At 40.8% G+C, this 25,220-nt stretch overlaps 1 non-coding gene across 1 annotated transcript; it reads right to left on the bottom strand.

Moving 5' to 3' along the window:
- Positions 1–22,559: 22,559 nt before the first annotated feature.
- LOC118912270 (U6 spliceosomal RNA) lies at positions 22,560–22,666 on the bottom strand. The gene has a single exon (XR_005024757.2). It is a non-coding gene; the product is annotated as a U6 spliceosomal RNA (small nuclear RNA).
- Positions 22,667–25,220: the final 2,554 nt, after the last annotated feature.

Below are 25,220 nucleotides of genomic sequence, written 5' to 3'. Positions count from 1 at the left end.
ACAGAGATAAACTCTGTATATTTCCCAAGTTAAGTAGGTGTTAAGCTGAAGTAAATTATCATTTTCACCTACACAGATCTTTCTTTTGAGCTTACTGTAGATCCCATACAACTTGATTATTGGGGAAAAAATGTCCCCTCATTTCCAGTCTCAGTTGCTAAAAATAGCCATTTGTATTAAATATGTGTGGTACAGCTTAGAATTCAAACAACTGCAATGTGATATATTAATGTTATCAATCAAACAAATGGAAATATAATTAGGTGAAAGTTTATCAGAACACTTAGTTCATAACTTTAAAAATTCATTTTACTTAATATGGATTTTTACCTTCCAAAGATATTTAGCTGCTTTGTGCTTATTGCCATAAAAATCTACCTGTTTTAATTTCATGATACCACATTTTTTAATAACAAAAGGATTAAAAGCTGCTAACAAAATAAATATGGAAGAGACATACTGGTCCCTCTTTAAAGTGTCTTTTAAATCAGAAAGAAAGTTTTCCAAGTCCAATAATAGGTTCATAAAATATCCTATGCATTTATTTGATGTAGCAAAATTACAGAATTACAGCTACTTTGATCTTCAAGATATTAAGTCATTTAAAAAAATTTTTTCAAGGTAGGTAGAAAATAACATTTGTCATAACATTTCCATTTACATAGAAAAATGGAAGCCAGTGTTTCCTATTCCTAAGTCCTTAGGCTTTGGCGTGATGTGGTAGAGTATTTACATCTGATTGTCTCTGTTATAAATCTTTTGAGAATTTCTGGATTTTTAGTGAGATTAAAAACCCAGTTCTGTAGACATCTGTGTATTACCAATTCCATGCCCAGTCAACACCATCATGAGATGAAATCTTGGACTCTATCTGTATTTACTTTTCTCACTTATATTTTGTGAAATTGTACCTACTTACAAAACAGGACAGGTTCAGGCCTGTTTTAATGGTCCGGGAGCGGTTGTTGTGGAGTTTGTCATTCATAAAACTGACTGAGGCTGTGTCTACAGAAATGCCAGGCGGCAAATTTCATACTTTGTTCTCCAAGAACAGCTTCAAAATTGCGGGTAGTGCAAGTCAAGAGAATCAACTTGGGTCTTACTGACACTTACCAGCATGTCTCTGTTTTCTGAAAATAAATCCCCTTATTCTGGACTATCTACTAGAAATCATCCACCTGATAAGACTAGGGACTCTCAGCCCCAAAGCCCCCTCTCTAATCTCTCAGATGCCATCTCATGGCCAGCCAGAGCACCTGCCCAAGGCTCATAATGGAAAAAAAAATCATCTTGCCTTACCCTGAAGAATAAGCACTTTCATTATTCAGTGGTAGCCTTAGCATCTGAGTCTGAAGAATTTTCCTTTGGAAGCCTTCACCAAACTCAAGAGGTACCCCAGGAGTGAGGAGGCTGATCTGACCAAGAAGAGCCATCAAAGGGACTGGAGACAGTGATGGGAGGCATATTTCCAGTGGTTTTGAAGTTTCCAGCACTCTGCTGCACAATAAAGAAAAATGTAACAAGGCTGTTGATGCTTTTTCTTAAAAATGAAATACCTAGCAGCACTACAAACTTTTATTGAAGGCCTGTTTGAAGTAAAGGGGGCTAAGGGGTTGTTTAAAGGAATAAGATGGCCCTTGACCTATTGGGTATCATCAACTCATAGCTGGAAATAGCACTTACTGGGAAGTGCCTAAGTTAGTACAACAGAAGATACAAAAGTATGCATAAAACAAAGCAGCCAAGAGCTCAGAAGGGAAAATGTTAATAGTCAACCATTAGGGTTCTGTTTTTTTTTTTAACAACATAACTCTTTGAAAAACATGGGTCCTAGATAACAAGTTTTTGGAACCACACCTGCATTTTCTGGATTCATTTTCTCCTTTTTAAATCAAACCCCGTCTCATTTAATGCCCATTTATTACCCCTTGAGCATTTGATGTCTCTTCATGCCATGTGGCCAAATAATAAACTTGCATAAGCCCTGCTGTTCATTGCCTCTGTTCCTAAATCTGAGAAGCTGAGCTATAGAAAGTCACACTGCCAGACCTGTGGCTCCATTGCAAACTGATGATCACTAGCCTTAACAAGGATTCCTAGTGTTCTCCCTAAATATTCCCTCTTTCATTGTTCCGATTATTTTTCCTGCAGAACAAACCATTCCAAAATTTAGTGGCTTAAAACAACTATTTCAATGTCTTTCTCAGTTCTGTTGGCTGACTGGGCTCAGTTGGGAGGTTTGGCTCAGGGTTTCTTACCAGCTAGGGGGGTTGGTCGGGCATCTCTCTTTTCACGTACCTCTCCAGGTGGCTAGCCTGGGCTTCCTCCCTGCGTGGTGGTCTATGGACAGTCAGACACCTTACATGGTGTCTGGCTTCCCCACCAGTGGCTCTTTTAAATCTACCATGACAACCTACTTTAAAGGAATAGTTTTTTCTTTTTTTTTAAGGAATAGTTTTTTTAAAGGGAAGTACAGGCTTAGGAAGGATTTGATCTTAAGGCAGGTTATCAGAACTTGCTCAACTATATCTTAGCATCTTCTGCTCTCTCCTACTTTCTAAAACACACATGTGCACAGAAAAACTGTCTCCTTTCCTTATTCCCTGCCTTGAATCTTTAATTGAACTTTGTCTAATTTCCGAAGTTTGTCAATTACAGATTTGAGTTTAAAACAACCCTCTTTAGAATATGTTGTAAACTTTTCTGGGAGGTTGTGGAACTGCTCCCAATAATTCAATCTCGGTGTTATGTAACTTCAAAACTCAGTGTCATAAAACAATAAACATTTCATACCATAGTTTCTGTGGACCAGGAATTTAGAATCAGCTTAGGTGAGTGGTTCTGGTCCCAGGTCTCTCAGGAGGCTGCAGCAAGCTATCATCTGGGGCTGTAATCAACTGAAGGCTTGAAGACCCATTTGCAAGACAACACACTCACATAGTTCTAGTTACAGACAGGAACCTTCAGATCCTTCCCATGAGGACCTCTCCATGAATTGCTTTGCTGTTCATATGACATGGTGGCTGCTTTGCCCAGAGAGAGCAAAGCAAGAGAGAGCAAGGTGGAAGACACAGTGTTTTTGTGACTAGCCTCAGAAGTCATCCTCTGTCATTTCTGTAATAGCCCACTGGTCACAGAGGTCAGCTGATTCAGTGAGTGGGGACTCCACAAGGTCATGAATGGTAGGAGGTGGGGAATCACTGAGGCCATTTTGGAAACTGAACTCAATTAAGCCAAAGAAAATATAATGGCAAGTGGAGAAAAGAAGAGACTAAGGAGGTATGAAGTATTGGAGCCAGGAGCATCTTAAGGAAAAGTCAAGCAATAATATGGGTCCCATAGCTGGGAATGGGATAGAAAGTCTTGAGAGCTGATAGTCCCTGACACATCTCGCTAAAGGTAAGACATGGAACTGAGGTGAGATGAAAAACAGACCAATTTCTCCTCTCCCAAAGTTATTCCTGCACAAACTAATGGTAAACAAGCTGATCCTGCCCTTAAAAGGTTACTTTCAACTTCTTAGCTGAACTGGAAGGGGAATGTTTCTCCTGAATAAACTAATTGGTTTTATGAAGGTACAAGGATATTTTCAGCTCCTAACAAGAAATCAGGGTCGCTTAAATGATATCTTTATTCAGAAAGGACACAGTCTTACAGGAAGTTTACTTTGCCAATGTAATTAATAGTTACTTTACCGAACAATAATGTCCAGGTTTCATGTTGGGATGAAAAGAGGTGATTTTCCAGTTAGTGCCAATTGAAAACTGAAGCAAAGAGAACTTTGCAATCAAAACAGGAAGGGAAAACCAGACTGTAATATGACAAGAACCTTAGCGCTTTGTTCTTTCACAACACATAGGGAAGTGGAGTTTTTTGACTGCTTTCATCATAGCTAAATTTCTTGGAAGAATGCCGTCTAAATGCTGCCTGTACTTCTTCACCTCTCCCATTTCCCTCTGGCCTGGTTTTTGCCTCCACCATTTCATCAAACCTGCTTCCACATGGTGAATAACGACCTCCATGTTGCCCAAACCTTGTTGGACATTTTTCTGTTTTTGTGCTTCTTGCTCTCTAAGCATTGCTGACCCACTTGCCCACCCTACTGTTCCTGGAAACACTCTCCCTCTGGTTTGTGGGATACTGTTCTCCTTGTTTGCCAACTGTGTAAGTTTTGTTTCTACTATCCAAACTCCACGTGCTGGGGATCCTGACCGTTTTGTCTCTTGTCTTCCCACGCCTTCTGCATAACCTTATCCAAACACATGGCTCCGATACCATCTACACACCAATAGGCAACATTAATATTTTTAGCCTTGATTTCTTCCTGGAACTCAAGACTCCCATATGCAAATGCCTTCTTGATATCCCCCCCTAGGCAATTTCACAGACATCACAGTGTATCTCCTGATACTCCTGGTTCTTCAGCTTCCAAATCTGTTGCCCCACCCCAATCCTTACCTATTTTGTAAATGGTACACTTCTCACTTAGTCACTCTGAGGGGAAACTTCATTTTACCTTGATTCATCCTTTCCCTCACTCTGATGCAGTTCACCAGAACTGCTGTTGATTTTATCTCTAAAGCCCATTTCAAACCTGCCCATCTCCATTACCACCCAGTCTCCTTGCTCTATCCAACCCATTCTCTACACAGAAAATAGGTTGATCTAAAATAAAAATCTGATCATACGACAGTCTACTTAACATCCTTCACTGGATTCCTACTACACTTAGAATTAAATGTACATTTGCAGAGCCCTCTAATCTGCTATAGGACTTGGCTCCTACCTACCTTCCCAAGCTCATTTTGTTTCAGCACACCACAGCAGCCCTCTCCAGTCTCAGGGCCTTTGCATATGCTGTTCCCTCTTCCTAGGAGCTGTTCCCTACTTTTTTTATGCTGAATCTTTCTCTTCCTTTGGATCTTTGCTAATTATTGTCCATTCAGAGAGGCCTCCCCTGACCATCCTATCTGGAGTAAGCCCCTTTGTTCCCCTTTTTCTCTTCTTAGCTCCTTTTTCTTCCCATCATTACAGTAATTCCCATAGTTACAATGACAACCCAATTTTTCCACAAATAAGAACATTTGGAGACTTTTAAGGAACTTGTAGATTTGAAACAAATCAAAGGCAACATAAATAATGAACTACTTCTCTCCTAACTTGGGAATCCTGCTGGATGGCCTATCACACCCAGCAGCACCCATACCTAAGGTGAATCAGTCTGTCTGAAACCAAAAATAAAGGCATTCTTGAGACCCCCTTCAGTGGAAAGTGTTCAGCTAAACAGTTCCTGTTTTGCTGCAGTCTCAGCCCTCAATGACTTAACATGCAGAGGCTGGAAGAATTTTCTCACAAAAAGTCTCATTTCCTGTGTTTCTCATCAGAGTTTATTGTTGTTCTCTTTTTCCCTACTCTAAGACCAAAGTCCCAAGAGATAGACCTGTCTTGATAGAGTAAGAGAATGTTTGAACTCAACTTAAATTCTTCTGCATGAGTGCATGAATGAAACTCCAGATTAGATTTCAGCACTTAAAAATACATTTATAGAAAATATCAACATTAAGAAAATATACCCATGAAGCTCTCACTTTTATGTCTACATTGAGACTTTATGTCATATACACTGAACTGACCTAATAATTATGCAGTTGAAGTTGTCATTTACTTGGCAAATTTGCTTAGGAATTTGAATTCTGCTCTAATACCTTAAACAGCCTTCCATTTTATTAATAAATCACTGAATGTTGGGTACAAATCTCCAGCAAGTTTTCAGTGAAATTGAACCCACTGAAGCTCCTACTTTCCAACATTCATAAAAGCTATAACCACCTTTGTCAAGTTATAGATCCTGAAATTCTAGCTCACAAAGGAGCCTAAGTTCTGTTAAGTGAATTCAAACCACCCCCCAAGGAACCAGTAATGTTTCAAGTGCTTCAGAATACATCATCAGACAGCAAGTGGATAGATAAAATTCTCAGAGAAGAAATCCATTTTGCATGGAACAGCCTGTATTGGCAAATCATCTTCAGACAGTTAAAAAGATAGCTGTAGATAGAGACTGAAGCACCACATACCACCAGGATCAAAGATCCCAGGCTCATCTGTCCCTAAGGAAGCATTAGGAGGAAATGTGCCCAGTCACTATGTTTGTTTCTCTGAGGAAGAAAACTTATTTCAGAATGAAATGCCTTTTATATTTTTCTCCTGCCACTTACATAGTCCTTATTCAGGACCTCATTAAAAATTAAAATGGTGTGGAAAGAAACATTTTTATTTTGTTTTTGAATTGTAAGGGTCAAATGATGGAGCTAAGAGTTTGTTCTCAGCCTTCCAAGCAAGCTGTAGCTGTTAAGACCATGTCCTTTGCTGCTTCTAAAGAGAGTTGTTTATTCTGGCCCTGCAATGAGTTGTTCAGCTTGACTTCTATGTAGAAAATGACATCAGTTTCATCTTTAATTCATAGTGTCTGCTGAACTTCTGGGAGAAATTATGAGATGCCACAAGCTGCAAGACACAGCTCTTTAAAAAAATTGTTCAACAAATGCCAACATGGTCCGTTTCTGCTCTCCATGAGTCAGCCAGATTGGCCAGCCCTGAGCATGGTGCCTTCTCCTTTACTTGGGTCCTATGGGCACGGGCTTCCTTCAAACTCCTTCACTTTCAGGAAGCAAGGAAGACACACATCCAAAAGATTTCAGAGCTGGAAGAAACCTAAGTTATTGTCTTCTGTCTTCCAATGCTCTCGTTTTGTCTAAAATCATTGACCAATCTTTTATTTTGGAGTTGATTAAACAGAGTAGAATTTTCTGACCTTCTCAACAAATGATTTAATTAGAAATTGATCACCAGACATCCATTTTAGAAGGGAAATCTGTAAGAAAGGGATTAATTTTCCCATTCTGGAGTATACCTGGCAATCACACCACAACCCAGGAAGAAACCCAAAGGTGATGATTTTGTACTTTGGGGTTTTAACTAGGACTGCTAACAATTGTTTATCAATGGAACAAATGTTTGGTAAAATCCAGTGTTTAGCAAAACTTACTGTGATGACATGTATGGCTTGTACTTCCCTCTTACCTTGACAGGGCAACACTGTCAACTCTTCAGTTTTCTTCCCTTAGGCTGATTAGCTCTAATCAAAAATATCAAATGCAATCTCCCTTTCTATGATGTATCTCTACCTCAGTGATCCCTTCCAAGTATCTCCTTTCTCCTCCATCAAAGACTGTCCTTGAAAAATTTACTTTAGCATAAATACCTAATTATGGTTTCTGACAAAACCCCAAGGTATCTGTGCTTCAGCAGGAGGAAACACTTCAGGCCAAAAGAATGAATCTCTAATTGTGGAACTTGCAGACCTCTCATTTTTAAGAAGAGAAATATGAGATTCTGAGAGGCCAAGGTGATGTGCCTGAGGTTGCCCCATTGGTTGATAGCAGGTTGAAGCTGGAGCTCTTGGCTTCCCACCCCACACCACTGGCCTTTCTTCCTACCCAGATGTTCTGCTATGCAGCAATATCTGATAAAAAATGTACATGGATTTCGTAGACCTGGGGTACTTTTGTAAAGAACTCTCCCCAGAGAGTGATGTTAGGCCTGCATGTAGGAATTTCTTTCTTTAAGAAATATGCAGTTTACATGCGTTTTTGATCAATGGCTAACTTGATTTTACATTTTCACCACAAGAAATATTGAACAAGTATATTCAATTCTGTAGAGAAATGTTTGGAATGGACTTGTGATTACTCTCTGTTAAGGAAAGAAACTTATTGGACCCCATTTAAAACTCAAGGGTCAGTTTTCTGGACCCCTAAGGGCCAGCATTTTCTTTCAGGGCACTCAATAAGTTCTGGACATCCACCCCATGGACCCTACCAGACCCTAGGCCCAAGGGACCTGTCCCTCCTTGCTCTGCCTTGGACCACCACACCCTTTGCAGCCTTTCCCCCATGTCCTGTCCCCCACAAATCACCATCATGCACAAGGTTTGCAGATGTATCAGATTTCATTACATGGCTGAGGAGTACTCACACCACATGTGAAACATAAGAAGGAGGCAATTTAAAATGAGACTCTATACGAATTTTCCTCTAACTCGAAAAACTTTCCAAAACATTCAATTCTTCACTGGGGTTTCTTTTTGGTACACCCCAGTTCCTAAATTTGCCTTCACCAACTGATCTTCCACTCTCCATAAAATATTCTCTTTCTCTGCCTTATATAGCTCTTCTGCTTGTTCAAGACCCAATAGGACTTACTCTGGGGTCCTCATCAGTGTTCCTCCCTGAGTGGTATACAGCCTCGAGGCTGACTTAATTGCCCTGGATCAATGCCTTGGAGTCACGGATGTCAGGAAAGTTCTTGAACGTTTTGGTATTCCAAGTCCCTTCCAAGAGTTCAGTATGGACATAGGTGCCTCAGTCCTAACCTTGAAATTCAAATTTCCCTACCAGCAGAGCTGGAGATACAACTCATAATTTCCTAGTTGCCCATCAGGGAACTTAAGGGTCATGCATACACAAACACACAAACAGTGTCCCAAAGACAGACATTAACACTCAGACAGTGGAGTCTAAACTCAAAAAAAGGAAACAAAACATTTTCCTAACACACCCTATAATTTTTACAGTTAGCTATCCCCAGTGAATATAAAATTTCACATTTCTATATAAGGCAGTATTCATTCCTCTCCTTAATCTGCCTTCCCCTCCCCTTTCTCCTTTCAAATTGTTTTCTCAGGCCTGTTTGGAGTATGAACAAGCCTGTGACTGAACTGCTGCATTTCTCAACAATTGCTCTCTGCTACACACACCCAGCTAAAGCCTGAAATGAATATATTTGTGTGTGTGCAGTTATTACTGTAGAGTATTTGTGTTACCTATATTGTATTTCCTGCTTTAAAAAAAAAAGTCTTGTGACCCAAAACTGCATTCAAAGCACCATTATTCAGAATAAATAAAGGGTCATAGTTATGAAATTCCAACATTCTCTGTACTGCTGTGAATGCACTTGAGAGGTTTCCCAAGAAGTATAAGAGATAATAATGCATATCTCATAGGGTTGTTGGGAGGTTTCTGTGAATTCATATATAACACAAGTACTCATATATAACCTAAAAGTAAAGTGCTAAGCACAGAACCTTCCACACAGCAAGTGCCCAACACATGTTTTAGATTATTATCATGCCTATACATATCTATGGTTTCCACATGAGATTCCATTTTATAAAAAATGGCACTGCTTAAATATTTTAAATCTCAGCTCTGGATCAAGATCAAACTACAGGTTGAAGGAAAGTCCCAGAAGTTGTCCTGTAAAGACCTTTGTACCTTTGAGGAACGTGGTAAGGGAAACCACATTATCGTCCATTATGTAAATCAGCCACGGGATTTGAAAGCCATGAGTCACTAACAGACATGGGACACTTCCAGTGTATGGGATACACTGACAATTTAGTCTCAAAACATTGTCATGCTGTGAAGGGGTATGTGGGGGGGACTTCGTGAAGGGGGGAACCTAGTAAACATAATGTTCTTTCTGTAATTGTAGATTAATGATACCAAAATAAAATAAAAATAAAAATAAAAAAAAACATTGTCATGAGGTAGATTCTAGGATCATTAATGCCATTTTACTGTTGGGGAACTTGAAGATGAGTTAAAGAATAGAGTAAATTTATTGGTTTGCAGGTTGAGAAATCCAGAGGTAGGCTGACTGGTGCTGGTATAGTTTGAGCCAGTGGCTGGGATCTTGTGATGATTCCTCACCTCCTCTTTCCTGTGTTAGCTGTAATCTCAGCAAGCTTTTCTCATCATTGAATGTCTGCCAATAATCCAAGGGTCACATGCTTGCTTGTTCACATCCAGTGACAAAGAACATCTCTTCTGATAGATCTTTTGGACAATTAGTAAAGTTTCATTTTCAGAAGTCTTCATCAGACCTTTTCTCATTGTTTCATTGCCCTAGATCACACGTCAATATGGTCTAGGGATGGAGGATAAGTTGCACTTTTCCAAATGCCTTAAACCTCAGGCAGATCTCTTAGAAGGCATGGCCCCACCACCCTCCTTCTTGCTTTCTGGTCAGTGTGTGTATATTTCTACACATTGGCCACTGTAGAGTCTTTCTGGAAAGAATCCCAGATATACAGTATCTCAGTATCAATTGAGTAGGGAATAAATCACCTCAAAATTGCACTGCAAAAATAGGGGAGGGAACTTTTCAAAGGAAGTTCAGGGTTGCAGACTTTTATCCTGGAAAGCCGAACATCCTATCCAAGTTTTGGAGATAGACCCAGGACCATCTATCTGGGTAGCAAAACATCCCTCAGCATGTTCAGAGATGGACTTTGATGTGCATGTTTATTAGGGAGTGCCCTGTGGGCAGCACCCTTGGAAAGGAAGGGAAGGAAGCAGGGTTGAGCAGAGGGAGTAACTAGATGGCAAAGACATCTCCACAAGCACTTCAGTCCCCTGGAGCTGGGATGCTCTGGAGCTGGGATGATCCTTCAGAGGTGTCTTGAGTTGGAGCAAGGTGGGTGGCTGTGAGGGGGATCGGCCATTATACCCTCACTGCCTCCAACCCCTATGAACCAGATACTGTTTATGGGATTCCCAGGAAAGAAGCAAGGCCGTGAGGGAGCCGGATCTTTTTAGAGGGCAGTTCCTGGAGAGGGACTTGACTGTCAGCTGATGACACTTCCAGCAGCTGGAAGAGTAAGACTTTCTGGTCTCAAGGGGAATCTGGGCAGTGCATCCCAGTAATCATGAAATAGTTGTGGGAAAGGATACACGTCACCACGTCTAAGAGGCAAAGCCCAGATCTGCACACAGGCAGATCTTTTAGAAGGCATGGCCCCACCTCCCACCTTGTTGCTTTCTGGTCAGTGTGTGTATATTTCTACACACTGGCCACTGTAGAGCATTTCTGGAAAGAATCTCAGATACACAGTATCTCCATATCAACTGCCCATTTATGTGTGTTGTGTGAGTAACTAAGAGGTGTGAGCCTAACTAGGGAGGAAACCAGTGACCCCCATACCTCACTGGGTGGTTAGGGAAACAAAACGTCTGGCCAGACTTTCACCAGGGAACTGTCTGGTTTGAGCATATGAGGAACATGCAGAACTTGGAAAGGTTACGAAGAAGTTGCCTCAGTGATGAATGTTGCTGTGAACCAGCACAGGAAAGAGAAAAGACCTCATATTAGGAATGATAATCTCTCAAAATCATTATTTTACATTGCAAAATTCAGCAAGTACACATGTAAAATCTACAATTACAGGCTTCTTCTGGTAAATATGCTGAATTATTTCATTCCTGACAAAATAATCAAAATCCTACAAATATTAGGTTCATGTACTTAGCCATTTTCTCTCAGATGTTTTGGATGTTCATGGATAGTGAAATTTAAAAAAATACACCTACAGGAAGAAAACACCCTGGAAGCTTTAGAACACCTGACATGAGGATGAAACCCTGACCCAGCTTTAGAGCGCCAGTGTGTGGAAACTGCATCCAATAAACTACTTAATCATGTCTGGTTCCCACAGCAACGGCCACGGGAAGCAGCTTCTCTGAATAAGACTGAATGTGATCAGCTGCCAGCATGAAAATATAAATCCTCCCCTATTCTTTCTGTTTTTCAGCATTCTCTCTCTGACATGTTCTGTGTTGCAAAGCAGGGCTTGGAATGCATCCTGTATCTCCCTCCTACACTCACCAAATTTCAATGGTGAAGCCCCCTCTCCATTGAGTTTTTCAGCCTAGAACTCAGAAATGGGGGTGGGGAGCATTACATATATTCTAAAGACAAGGAAAGGAACTTCAAATAGTCCCTTACCCATCCTTGTCCCTCACTAAGGGCTCTGTTTTTCTTTCAGGCAGCAATGCATTTTTCTGTTGGAATCAAATCAAAGCATATTTATGCTCAGGAGCAAGACAGATTGATTCCTAAGTAACAGAGAAGCTATTTTTAGTGGATGTCAGGAGGGGAAAGAGCTCAGAATCTACCCAAACCTAGATCCAACTTTTGGTATAGTAGGTCTCATAAAATTATCATTAACTTGCTGAGATGTCCTCAAAGGCTGTGCTGGATGGAGCCGGGAGCTGCCAGCTGGAACATGACACATCCCAAACCTTCTTTTCCTTAAAGGCACATGGTCAGCTTTCCAGCTCTTGAAGAGCCCTACAATGTGGTCAGATCATGATGAAAATGACCATATTGGAGTATGTCTGGACTGTCTGCCAATAAATCTAGGTGTGTTAGCCTTGAGCGGACAATCTCAGTAGTGGTTCGTGGTTAGGGTGAGCTTTGTAGATATGAGTGTGGACTGTAGGTTAGCATCCCAGGTGTGAGGCTTGAGACGTATGCAGGGGCAGGTGATTCTTTGTTGTTCAACCAATGTGGTAAGAGGAGCACTGGATAAAGAATGCATGTAATAATTCAATGAAAAAAATTAAGTATTATTTTGCAATGTGTGAACTTTGGATCTTGATTCAAATAAACTCTTTAAATTATTTATGAGACAATTAGGGGAATATAAATAGAGATTGAATATTTGATGATAATTCATCATCCAGTGGAGCTGAGGGAAGGTTGTGAGGGGGTACATGACACTGTTCTCTGAGTCACTATGGCATACAGTGGACATAAAACCACATAACCAGCCCTGGCAGGGATAAGCTGAGATTTCCTGGGATAATCTGAGAATTCACAGGTAAGAGGAGCTAGCAGGCACAAATGGAAGGTGAGGGAATGAGATGTGAGGTATTGGGTGGAGGTCTTCCAGGTAGAGGGGACCGCATGAGCACAGGCCTAAAGGTAAAGGAGAGTCCCTTGGGACTGAAAGGAGCACAGTAGATTTCCATCAGAGTGTGACAAGAGAAGAGTCTGGGAAGTGGGATCGGGGGTCAGAAAGCAGGACAAGAGTCTGGACATTTTCTTAAGAGCAATGAGATCCATTGAGCAAGCGAATACCTGACTAGATTCAAGGTTTAGAAAATCTGCACTCAGGCTTGATGGTCCCAAGTGAGTCCCAGCTTTGAAAAGTCTTTTTTGAATATTCTACCTTTCCTCTTTCTGAGCTGTAGATTCCACCCCGCCTTACCAGTTGCTATTTCTTCATGCATTGCAGGTTCTATGGCGGCTAAATTGAAAGCTGCATGCTGAGATGAAGGATGGGCTACTTGCTCCTTGCTATGGACCAAATTGTGTCCCCCACAAATTCTTAAGTTGCAGCCTAGCTCCTAATATGGCTGTATTTGGATAGAGCTTTTAGGATGTAATAAAGATTAAATGAGATCCTAAGGATGGAGTTCTGATCTAAAAGAAGAGGAAGAGAGAGGGACTGCTCTCTTCACAGGTAATCCCTGAGGGAAGGCCTTGCGAGGTCCCAGTAAGAAGGTGGCCGCCTGCAAGTCAGGAAGAGAGCTGTCACCAAGACCCAGTCATGATGGCACCCTGATCTCAGACTTCCAGCCTCAGGAACTGTGAGAAAACAAACTTCTGTTGTTTAGACCACCCAGTCTATGGTATTTTGTTATGGCAGCCCAAGCAGTCTAAGACATTTTCCAAGTTTCTCTCCATCGAAATAATCCTGGACTGGGACAAACCTCAGACATTTCAAAAGCTCTTAATCCACTGGTCTTGACTAATCATTATAGCCCATCAGCATTATAACACCATTATAGTCACAGTTTCATATTTATATATGCAATTGCTTTTCTTGAGTATCGTGAAGCCATGTTGTTGTGTAAGGACATGATGCTACTGCAGTGATAAATATGTATAACAGTCTGAGGTTATCACAATCACCCATCTTCCCAATTTATCCTGAAAAGACACTTCTTTGGTTTGTAGAGTTTTTTCCTACTTGAAAATTCTCAATCATTATATCAACAGGCAATTGCTAATTCCTGAGTTTAGGTGAGTTGCACATGATATTTCAGACATGTGTTTTAAGACACCCTTCATTTATTTAGATGCAATGCAATGTGACCTGCTGGTTGCTTTTCATAAACAAGGCTACTCTTCAAAACAAATTGCCTGGACAAAAAAATTGCCTGACAAATGACAGTCTGACAATATTTAGACATTGTGCTCAAGTTGACTTGCAACTTCCTACTGCACAGACTGAAGTATGTTTCTTTAAAAAGTCTCTAAGCCCAAGTAAGTAAGTCTTTTAAGAAAGCAGGGTGAGGCCATATATGACAAACCCACAGCCAACATTATACTTAACAGCAAGAAGCTGAAAGCTTTTCCTTTAAGATCGGGAACAAGACAAGGATGCCCACTCTCCCCACTTCTATTCAACATAGTACTAGAGGTCCTACCCATGGCAATCAGACAACACAAAGAAATAAAAGGCATCCAGATTGGCAAGGAAGAAGTCAAACTGTCCCTGTTTGCAGATGACATGATACTGTACATAAAAAACCCTAAAGAATCCATTCCAAAAGTACTAGATCTAATATCTGAATTCAGCAAAGTGGCAGGATACAAAATTAAAATGCAGAAATCTGTGGCATTCCTATACACTAACAATGAACTAGCAGAGAGAGAAATCAGGAAAACAATTCCATTTACAGGTGCTCAAAAAGAATAAAATACCTAGGAATAAACCTAACCAAGGAAGTAAAAGACCTATACTCTGAAAACTACAAGACACTCATGAGAGAAATTAAAGAAGATACCAATAAATGGAAACACATCCCATGCTCATAGATAGGAAGAATTAATATTGTCAAAATGTCCATCCTGCCTAAAGCAATCTACAGATTCAATGCAATTCCTATCAAAATACCAACAGCATTCTTCAACAAACTAGAGAAAATCATTCTAAAATTCATATGGAACCACAAAAGACCTTGAATAGCCAAAGCAATTCTGAGAAGGAAGAATATAGCTGGGGGCATTAAGCTCCCCAACTTCAAGCTCTACTACAAGGCCACAGTAATTAAGATAATTTGGTACTGGCACAAGAATAGACCCATGGACCAACAGAACAGACTAGAGAGCCCAGATATAAACCCAACCATATACAGTCAATTAATATACGATAAAGGAGCCATGGACATACAATGGGGAAAGGACAGCCTCTTCAATTGGTATTGGCAAAACTGGACAGCTACATGCAAGAGAATAAAACTGGATTATTGTTTAACCCCATACACTAAAGTAAACTCGAAATGGATCAAAGACTTGAATGTAAGTCATGAAACCATAAAACTCTTAGAAGACAACATAGTCAAAAATCTGAATATAAGCATGAGCAACTTCTTCCTGAATGCATCTCCATGAGCAAAGGAATCAAAGGCAAAAATGAACTCATGGGACTACATCAAACTAAAAAGTTTCTGTACAGCAAAGGACACCATCAACACAACAAAAAGGCATCTGACAGTATGGGAGAATGTATTTGTAAATGACATATCCAACAAGGGGTTAACATCCAAAATATGTAAAGAACTCACACGCCTTAGCACCCAAAAAGCAAATAACCTGATTAAAAAATGTGCAGAGAATATGAAGAGACAGTTCTCCAAAGAAGAAATTCAGATGGCCAACAGACACATGAAAAGATGTTCCACATCACTAATCATCAGGGAAATGCAAATTAAAACCACAATGAGATATCACCTCACATCAGTAAGGATGGCCAGCATCAAAAAGACTAACAACAAATGCTGGTGTGGATGTGGAAAAAGGGGAACCCTCCTACACTGCTGGTGGGAATGTAAACTAGTTCAACCATTGTGGAACGCAATATGGAGGCTCCTCAAAAAACTAAAAATAGGAATACCATTTGACCCAATAATCGCACTCCTTACTCCTTGGAAATTTACCCAAAGAATACAACTTCTCAGATTCAAAAAGACATATGCTCCCCTATGTTTATCACAGCACTTTTTACAATAGTCAAGATATGGTGGTAACCTAAGTGGTCATCAGTAGATGAGTGGATAAAGAAGAGGTGGTACATAAACACAATGGAATACTATTCAGCCATTAGAAAGAAACAAATCCTACTGTTTGCAACAACATGGATGGAGCTGGAGGACATTATGCTCAGTGAAATAAACCAGGCGGAGAAAGACAAGTGCCAAATGATTTCCCTCATTTGTGGAGTATAGCAATGAAACTGAACGAACAAAATAGCAGCAGACTCAGAGACTCCAAGAAGGAAATATCCAAAGGGAAGGGATATGGGAGGGAGGGAGGGAGAAGGGGATTGAGGAGTATTATGTTTAGTACACAATGTGTGGGGGATCACGGGGAAAACATTGTAGCACAGAGAAGGCAAATAGTGAATCTGTGGCGTCTTACTACACTGATGGACAGTGACTGCATTGGGGTATGGGTGGGGACTTGATAATATGGGTAAATGTAGTAACCACCTTGTTTTACATGTGAAACCTTCATAAGAATGTAGTAACACCTTAATAAAAATTTTTAAAAAATAAAAGAAAGCAGGGTGAGAAGACCAGCCTTCTGGTATGATCCCAGGGGAGCTAGGAGCCCTGTGGCTGCCAAAGAATTCTCCCCCACCTCCCTCAGTGCTAAAACCACCTTTATTCATCCTTTCCTCTGGGTATTACACCTTCTATTACAGCTGTATGTTTATATGGTTTTCTGTTCATATGTGAATCTGTATGAATTTATTCATGAGAAGCAAACTCAAGAAATGTCACCTTGCTTTATATTCTTAAATGACACTAAATCTGGCTCAATCTCTATCGGTTTTAGTAGTATAGAAATTCAACCCCAGACTTCGGGCAGAGTTTCCTCCCCCTTCCATTAGGATTGTACCATCAACCAGGGCTTACTTTGTTCAGATATCCTGTGATCTAATCCTTTGGAAGAATTAGGGTCCACAGCCCCCCTCCATTGTCTCCTCTCCTCATTTGGGGGGAAGCCCTTTGTCAAGACTCCTGAATGGCACCTAAGGTCCTAAACCCTTTGCATACTTGCAGGCATCCCATTCAGAGGTCTTATCTCTGCAGACCCACAAACCTTCCTATCAGTTTTCAGGAGATCTAACACCCTCCTTTCCTGTCCACTCCTCATCCTTGTGCAATGAAGCTCTACCCTTCAACAAAGAGTTCAACTGTCACCACAATTAAAATGCAGAACATTTCCAACACCCTAAAACATTGACATGTCCCCTTTCCCAAGCCCAGGCCTCACTCAACCACTGATTGATTTTCTGTCTATATAGTTTTGCCTTTTCTAGAATTTTTAATAAATGGATCCATACCATGTACACTCTTTTATGTCTAGGTTTATTCACTTAGCATAATGTGTCTGAGATTCATCTGTGTTGTATTGGTAGTTCATTCCCTTTTACTGCTGAATACTGTTTCACAGTGAGCCTATACCACACTATCCATTCACTCATTGAAATCTGGATTGTTTCCAATTTTTAGTTCTTACAAATAATGCTGCTATGAACTTCCCATACAGGGTTTCAAGTGAATATGTCTTCATTTCTTTTGAGTAGGTACTGAGGAGTAGAATTATGGATCATGGTGTAGGCATTTGTTTCACAGTAGTATATGGTTTTAACTAGTTTTAACAAGCTTTGGTTTAACTATATAAAAAACTGCCAAACTATTTCCCTAAGTGGCTGTACCATTTTGTATTCCTGCCAGCAATATATGAGCAGTCAATTGCTCCAATTCTTTGCCAACAATTGGTACCGTCAACCTTTGAAATCTTAGTCATTCTAGTGAGTGTGTATTATATAAAAATTTTAAACAAACTTTCACTTAAATATACATAGAAATAACTCCATATTATAACACTAATGCCTCTGAGAGGGATATCACTTTAAGGTGCTAGCCTCTTAGTATTCGTTCATATAATAGTTCTGACTTGCGGCCCTTGAAACTCAATGACTTCTTTAGATAACAAGGGTTCTTAAATTATTTTAGTTCAGAAACCTCATGTTATTTCAATGGAATGGAAAGATAGAAAATGGGGAAATGAATTATTGCCATTACTAAAGATGTCAGACTCTTTTCAAACATGAGAAACTGTTTAAAGGGATTCTTTACTGGGAAAACCTTCAGCGACCATGAAGGTGAGCACTGGTGGAGAGAAAACTCTGGAGAAAAATGTCTACTACTTTGTAATTGCTGTCTATTGGGTCCTCTCACTTGATCTCACTAGATCACTAGACATTGTCGAATGTACTAATATAGCTGGAAATATGTTATTATATCACAAACTTCTTAATATTTTTATTTCTCTCTTCCACTGTAAGTGAGTTCCTTTGTAAATGTGTGTATTTTATTTTATGTTTTTAAAAATGATGTTCCAAGATGTCCATAGGCTTCACCAGTGGGAAAAAGGTCCATGGCATAAAAAAGTTACAGTGCCCAGACCTATCCTTAGAGATTCTCATTTAGTTGGTCTTGGGTGATACCAGGCATTCATATACTTTTTAAGGACTACTGTCACACCAGGGTGGGACCCTTCAGGGATGACACCTGTCATACACAGGGTAGGAACCAATTCTACCATGAAATACAGAATGGGTTAAGGAATCAGCTTTACTAGGGAAAGAAAAATGTAGCAGAGAAGTAGGCAGCCCTCCTTTTATAGACCAGGGAAGGTATGCCAGCCTCAAGGCATTTGTGTACGCATGGATTCCATTCCACTGGAGGAACTCCCCACCCTCCTATGCACAGGCTGCTGGCAAGTGGTCTAGATTTGGACTCTGAGCCCCATGAACTTTGTCTCTAAGAGTTTTCAAGGCTTGAGAGACCCCTTTGTAATCCAAGAGCACAAGAATTTTGAGTGAACATTTCGAAGGCTATTTCCTTTGGCTCTCGGTGATCAGATACTACTGCGGGCAGCATGTCTCAGTTCATTGTTGCTGCGTTTGCAAACTACCCACTTTATTTTCTCATCATTCTGTGGGTCAGTTTTGGGGTTGGGGTGAGCTGAGTGGTTCTTCTGATGCTCTCATCTGGGGTCATTATGGTAAGTAGAATAATGCCCCTCCCCCAAAGATGTCTGGCCCCTAATCCCTGGTGTTAAACCTGTGTATATTACATTATAGGGTAAAAGGGATTTTGTGGATGGAATTAAATTTATGGGCCTTTGGATAAGGATGTTATCCTGGATTGTCTGAGAGAGCCCAGTGTGGTCACATGGGCCTGTACAAGTGGAAGAGGAAGGCAGAGGAGTTAGTCAAAAGTGTGTTACATGTAGAAAAAGAGTCATGAGTGGTTTTAAGTATGAGAGACTTCATTGGCCCAGTGTTGCTGGCTTTGGGTACGGAGGAAGGGGGCATATGAGTCAAGGAATGCAGGAGACCTCTAGAAGCTGGGAACTGCCCTCACTAATACTGCTGGCCAGCGAGGAAACAGGGACCTCAGTCCTCCCACTGCAAGGGACTGAATTCTGCCAACAACATGAATGAGCAAAGCAGGAGATTCTCTCCTAGAGCCTCCAGAAAGGAATGCAACCTGGCTGATAACTTGATTTTAGCCTGCTGAGACCTGTGTCAACATTAGAGAACTGTGAGACAATAAGTGTGTGTTGTTTTAATCTGTAAAGTTGTGCTAATTTGTTATACAGTCATTCATGTTGCTGCAACCGGGCATGACTGAGCTGGGCAACCTGGGAGCCCCATCCTGTCTGGTGGTTGCTTCCCATCATCGACTGAACCACTCTCTCCATGTAGGCACTCGTGCTCAGGGAGATCAGACTGGGCTACCTTACCTGACATTCTCAGGGTTCCAGCAAGTTGAGAGCAGAGCCGCAAGGGTTCTTGCTTAGAACTCCCCACAGTGTCACTCCTGCCACGTTTTCTGGTTAAAGCAAGTTAAAAGGTCTGTCCAGATTTAAGGAGCAGAGAAATCCTCACCCCTCGATGGGAGCAGGTGCAAAGCCACATTGGGAAGGAGCAGGCAATGCACTGATTAGAGGAATTTGTGGCCGTTTTTCATAACCTGCCATACATGAAACTCTTGTGCAACAGGATGTTAAAAGTGACTTTTCATGTTGCCACTCTGTTGGCACTAGGCTGCACAATTGAAAACAACAAACACAACCACCTCACATTTTGAAGAGATCTGCCAACCTGCGGGGCTGATACTTCCCTCTCGGGCTCCTGCCTGGAGGTTGGCAGAGGCTGAGGAGATGCATGACTACCTTGCCTGAGGGGGGGTCTTCAATGACAAAAAGCGTCCAGATGGGGTTTCGCAGCACTCCAAATGTTCGGCATATAGCATCCCAGCAGAGCCCACTCCATGAGAGGCGCCCAGCCGCAGAGCCAGTCTGAGGTAGGCCTCTCAGGAGACCTGTCACAGGGGGAGGTCAGAGGACCTCCTGAGTCCTAACAGCAGAGACCTAGGCTGGGGAGAGTTTGGGGTAGGGGTGGTCAGGGTAGAGCAGTGGTGATGGGTCAGAGAGTCTTAGAACACAGATTTCCAGTCTAACTTTTTGCTCATATTCTGTTAACTCATTGTTTGGTAGTATGTAACAAGTTATTCAAGCTAGTTTGAGGAAACAAAAGGTTATTTACTATACCTATACTGACCTAATTCACAGACTAGGAAGCAGATGCAGGAGGACTTCAGGAAGGGAGGGAGTCTGGAACAGGAAGCCATCTCTCATCTCTGATTCTCTTGCCCATTCTCTTCTTCCACCCGCCCTCCATCCACTCCACCCCACAGACTGGCTCTCTGTACTTGTACACATGTGATACACTGTGACCCCCGCAAAGCTTCTGAGTTCACATGGGAGAGCCCCAGCTTCCTGCAGACACTAACCAACATCCTCTCTGTTCCTATGAGAATCCTGGAGATAGAACACAATTGGCCCAGTCAGATGCCCACCCAGTTTGGGTCCAGCCAGCTACAACCAGATGCTGGAAATGGATTGTATGAGCATTGCTGCCTACTTCCCCTCTGGAAGCAGATCAGAAGACAAGGTCATGCACACAGTTTATTTGGGAGATGATCTCAGGATGCTCCTGGAGCGGAGTATGGAAGCAACTTAAAGAAAGGAAGCAAGCCATGGATATGAGAGAAGAGTGTGCAGCCAGATCTCAATCGCACTGGAACACTGGCAGAGTATGAAGAGTATCCTCAGAGTCACCCTACCTTAGGAGTGAGATAGCTGGGGCATTTATCCACCAACTCCCATCAGTTACTGGTTGAAGGCTGCTCCCAGAGGTGTTAATTCTCTGCCCTCCCTGGAGTTAGCGCAGGTAAAACTTCCAAGTGCTTGCATTGAAAAGCAGTTGGTGTGAATGGTGAGAACCATAGGTTCAAGACAACAGTAGCATATGCTGTAGGTATCATTTAGTAATGGGACGGGAGACAGAAAAGAGCATGGTTGGAAATGTGATTGGAAAAAATAGGATTTTCAATACCCCTCTGCCTTAGACTTCCCAATAAATTGACAATATACATGAATTAAATTGTGACTGGTTTATAGCTGGAGAGAGATCACGTGTGTAGCCAGAAATGAACACATGTATGTTATAATAGAGGTGTTGTACACACACTAGTGAAATTCACAAAGAATCTGCCTTGAACCAGGAGTGATTTTAAGAGAGAAGAAGGAAATTGAATTGTTCTTTTAAACATACTGCTTTTGCTGGAAGGCATTAAAAATGTGAAAACAGGTGGTAATGAAGCAATGAATGTTTTCTTTCCTTTACATTGTTGTAATTATGCTTGTGCAGTAATTGGACATGAGAGCAAAACAATGCTCCTAAAATACATTATCTTTTTCCTCTAAAAAATGCTTTCCCTCTTTCAGTGTCTGAAAGTCATTAATTTTTCTAACAGCCTCAGGAGCTCAGTGCAAGTCCCCATTTGAAAACAGTGGAAACTTTTCATCCAGCCTCTTTAGTGCCTGGAGGAAGACAGCAAATGAGACCCATGAGATTTTGGGGCTCAGGCAAAGTTCAGATAACATTTGGAGCTTAAGTGCTCAGATGGAGCCTCAGGAAGGCAGGATTTTAGTCCCATGACCTTGGTTTTTCATTTACACCATAAGGCATAACGAGAATGTCTGGTGGGGCAAAGGCATCTGCCCAAATAATGGGCTGCCTGTGCTCTTCTGGGCATTTTCCCCTCCCTTGAAATAGAAAAGGAATTCTACCAACCACTTGGAAATGACCCTTTTACATTTCTCCAGCCTAGAGTGGTAAAGAACCAATACCTGCCTTAGTATATAATAATTAACCTACACTCTTATGTGTCTTAAAACAGTTCACCAATCATTAAAAAGATAGTTACATCAGAACCTTTTTAAAAAAAAATGACCCTGTTTTTCTCTTGAAAAAAGTTTATATCTGTTCTCATGTTTAGAACATTAATGGGAAATACCCCAACCATCAATGATTTTTGTATCTGAGAGATAGAATTACACTTGATTTTTACTTTTAATTTTTGTTTACATGTAGTGCCTGTATTTTCCACAATAAATACGTATTATGGTTTTATATTTTTTTCCTGAAAGTGGGGAGTGAGAAGGACTCAGCCTAAGAAAACAAAAAGAAGACTGATGAACTTATCTTTTTTTTTTTTTTTTTAAATATGGAACGCTTCACGAATTTGCGTGTCATCCTTGCGCAGGGGCCATGCTAATCTTCTCTGTATCATTCCAATTTTAGTATATGTGCTGCCGAAGCGAGCACTGATGAACTTATCTTTATAAACATTAAAACCTTCTCAAGTCAAAAGATGCCAAAAATAAATGTAAAAGCCCCAAGGGATAGACTGAGAGAAAATATTTGCAGAATATGTATAGTAGAAAAAGAATTTTAATCATTTTATACACATACATATCATACAAGTAAAAAAAAAGGAAAAACAATCTAATAAATAAATTGGACAAAATAAAATGGCAATTATGGAAATTGAAACAAAAACATCCAAGAAATACATAAAAGGATTGGAACCTCACTAAAAAACAAGGAAATAGAAGTTAGAAGTTAAAGCCAGTAATAAAATATCATTTTTGCCTATCAGTTAAGGAAACATTTTAAAACTTGGTAATACCCAAAGTTTGTCAGGGTGTGAATTCTCTTAAAATTGTGATAGTGCTCAGTGTCTACAAGGGTATGTACTATTGATAATTGGAAGAGCCCTCTCTGAAGATAATTTATTTGTATATGTTAACACATTAAGTGTGCATACCCTGCATTTCAACTGTAGGTATTTAACCCAGAGAAAGTTACCCATGTGCATAAACGGGCATGTATAAAAAAGAGGCATGAGTCACAAAACACTGGAAAAAAATGCAAATGTCCAGCAGGGGAGAAATATTTCAAGAAATACTACTAACTCTTATATATTATTAGATGAGAAAAGCAAGTTGTAGAACAGCAAGAATGGTATCAAAACTTTAACATTAAAAATAATATTTTTAGATACACTTGCCTATATACATGCATAGAAAATGGTCCAGGAAAAACACGCCTTACTAATAGCAGTGTTTCATTCTGGGGAAGACAGAGGCTTGGGGAGGCCTGGAAGAGCCATGGGGACTTATCCTGTCAATTCTGTACTTTGTATTGTTTACTTTTTTACAGGATTAAATGTAACTGGTGTAAATACCATAGAAAATAATAAAAATACTTTAAAACTGTAACCTCGCACACGCGTGCATCCACACACATACACACACAGCTGTACCTAAGATAAGGCACTTCAGGCTTTGACTCTAAACTCTATGATTTAGAGTTACAAACGTTTCACTCAAGGAGGATGAACAACTGTGAAACTGTCAATCCAGTTTTGTGTCTATTTTGGCTATACAAGTCACTTCCTCAGCAACATGGAAACAAATGAGCTGAGGCCTTAGTTGACAATAATTTGTAGAAATAAAAAGATACAAATAATCTGTTTTGTTAACACACCAGCTGTCAAAGGGCTGATGCTTCCAGAGTTGACTGGGGACCAATTTTCTGTTGCTTTATCAGGCGTCTTAGTTTTAATTGCATTTCTCTACTTTCTCACAACCTCCAGGCAGACAGGGTGGAGCGGCCTCATCCAACTGTCAGAGCTTATCTTGTGCCGTTGGAAGATGAGTTGGTGAAGAGAGTGTCCAGTACTACAGAGAAGACCTTTTCATCTGCTGCCATGGGCCTTGGGCCTCCTGGGACACTCTTGTGTGATTCTGAATAAGGAATCGTGTCACTTTCTAAATCTAGTTGTTAAAAGAAAATATTTTTAGAAATATTTCAATCAAAACATTATACAACACCCATGTATAATCACCCAGATTTAGCTGATTTAGACATTTTTTCCACCATAGCTTCTGATGTGATGTTTTAAAATGTATTTTTTTAAGACTGCAAATACAGCTAAAGCCCTCCCTCCCCCAGCTCTGCTCAATTTTACTTTCTTTTGCAGAGTTAACCAGTCTCCTGAATTGAGTGTTAATATTAGCAGGCATAGTTTTAAGTGTCTCCACATAAATGTGAGCCCCGTTCAGTACCTCCGCAGGTACATGCAAATCGGCTGATTGAGGTAGACTAGTAAAGCCAGGCTCCTAAATATTCTATTTGCAAATGTGTAAGCTGGGATAAGGGAATTCAGCAAAGGGTGGGGTGAAGCACCTCAAGAATAATGAAGGGAGTCATTATCCTGCCTAGGCTTGGAGGGAGGAGAAGTATCTGCTAGAGAGACCCTGAAACACTAGCTACCGCAAGAGTGGGCTATCCCCTCTCCCTGCCCCCCTGCCCCCCTGCCCCACAGCAGCTGCGGTGGTCAGTGAACCAACCACCGGTCTCCACAGACCCCCAGCCTGTCAAGGAGGGAGTGGGCAGGCAGGGGGGCAGGTGAGGGGTCCCCCTCAAACTCCCACTGGTGCCTAAGTCGGCTGTGGTGGGGAAGGCTGGAAGGTGTATCTGGCAATTGGAGAAAATGGGTCCACAGCAAAGCAAAGCATTGTATGCATGTTTTACTTTCTGTTTTACATAAACGGTATCATATGTTTACACATGCTTTCTCAGCCTGCTTTTTTGATTCACCATTATATTTCTGATGGTTATCCATGCTGAATACTATGTAGCTCTAATTCATGTATACATTTTAACGGCTCTGTAGTATCCCATCATTTCACTCTCACAAGCGCTGCTGCAATGAACAGGTTGACTTACACACGGCCAACCCATAGGTACAAAAACCTTGCTTGGGTACATACATAAAAGTGTGGTTGTTGAGTTCAGATTATGTGCATATTAA

This window comes from Manis pentadactyla, chromosome 5 (genome assembly GCF_030020395.1).
Source record: "Manis pentadactyla isolate mManPen7 chromosome 5, mManPen7.hap1, whole genome shotgun sequence".
Taxonomy (NCBI): domain Eukaryota; kingdom Metazoa; phylum Chordata; class Mammalia; order Pholidota; family Manidae; genus Manis; species Manis pentadactyla.
This window is presented reverse-complemented; position numbering and strand designations above follow the sequence as displayed.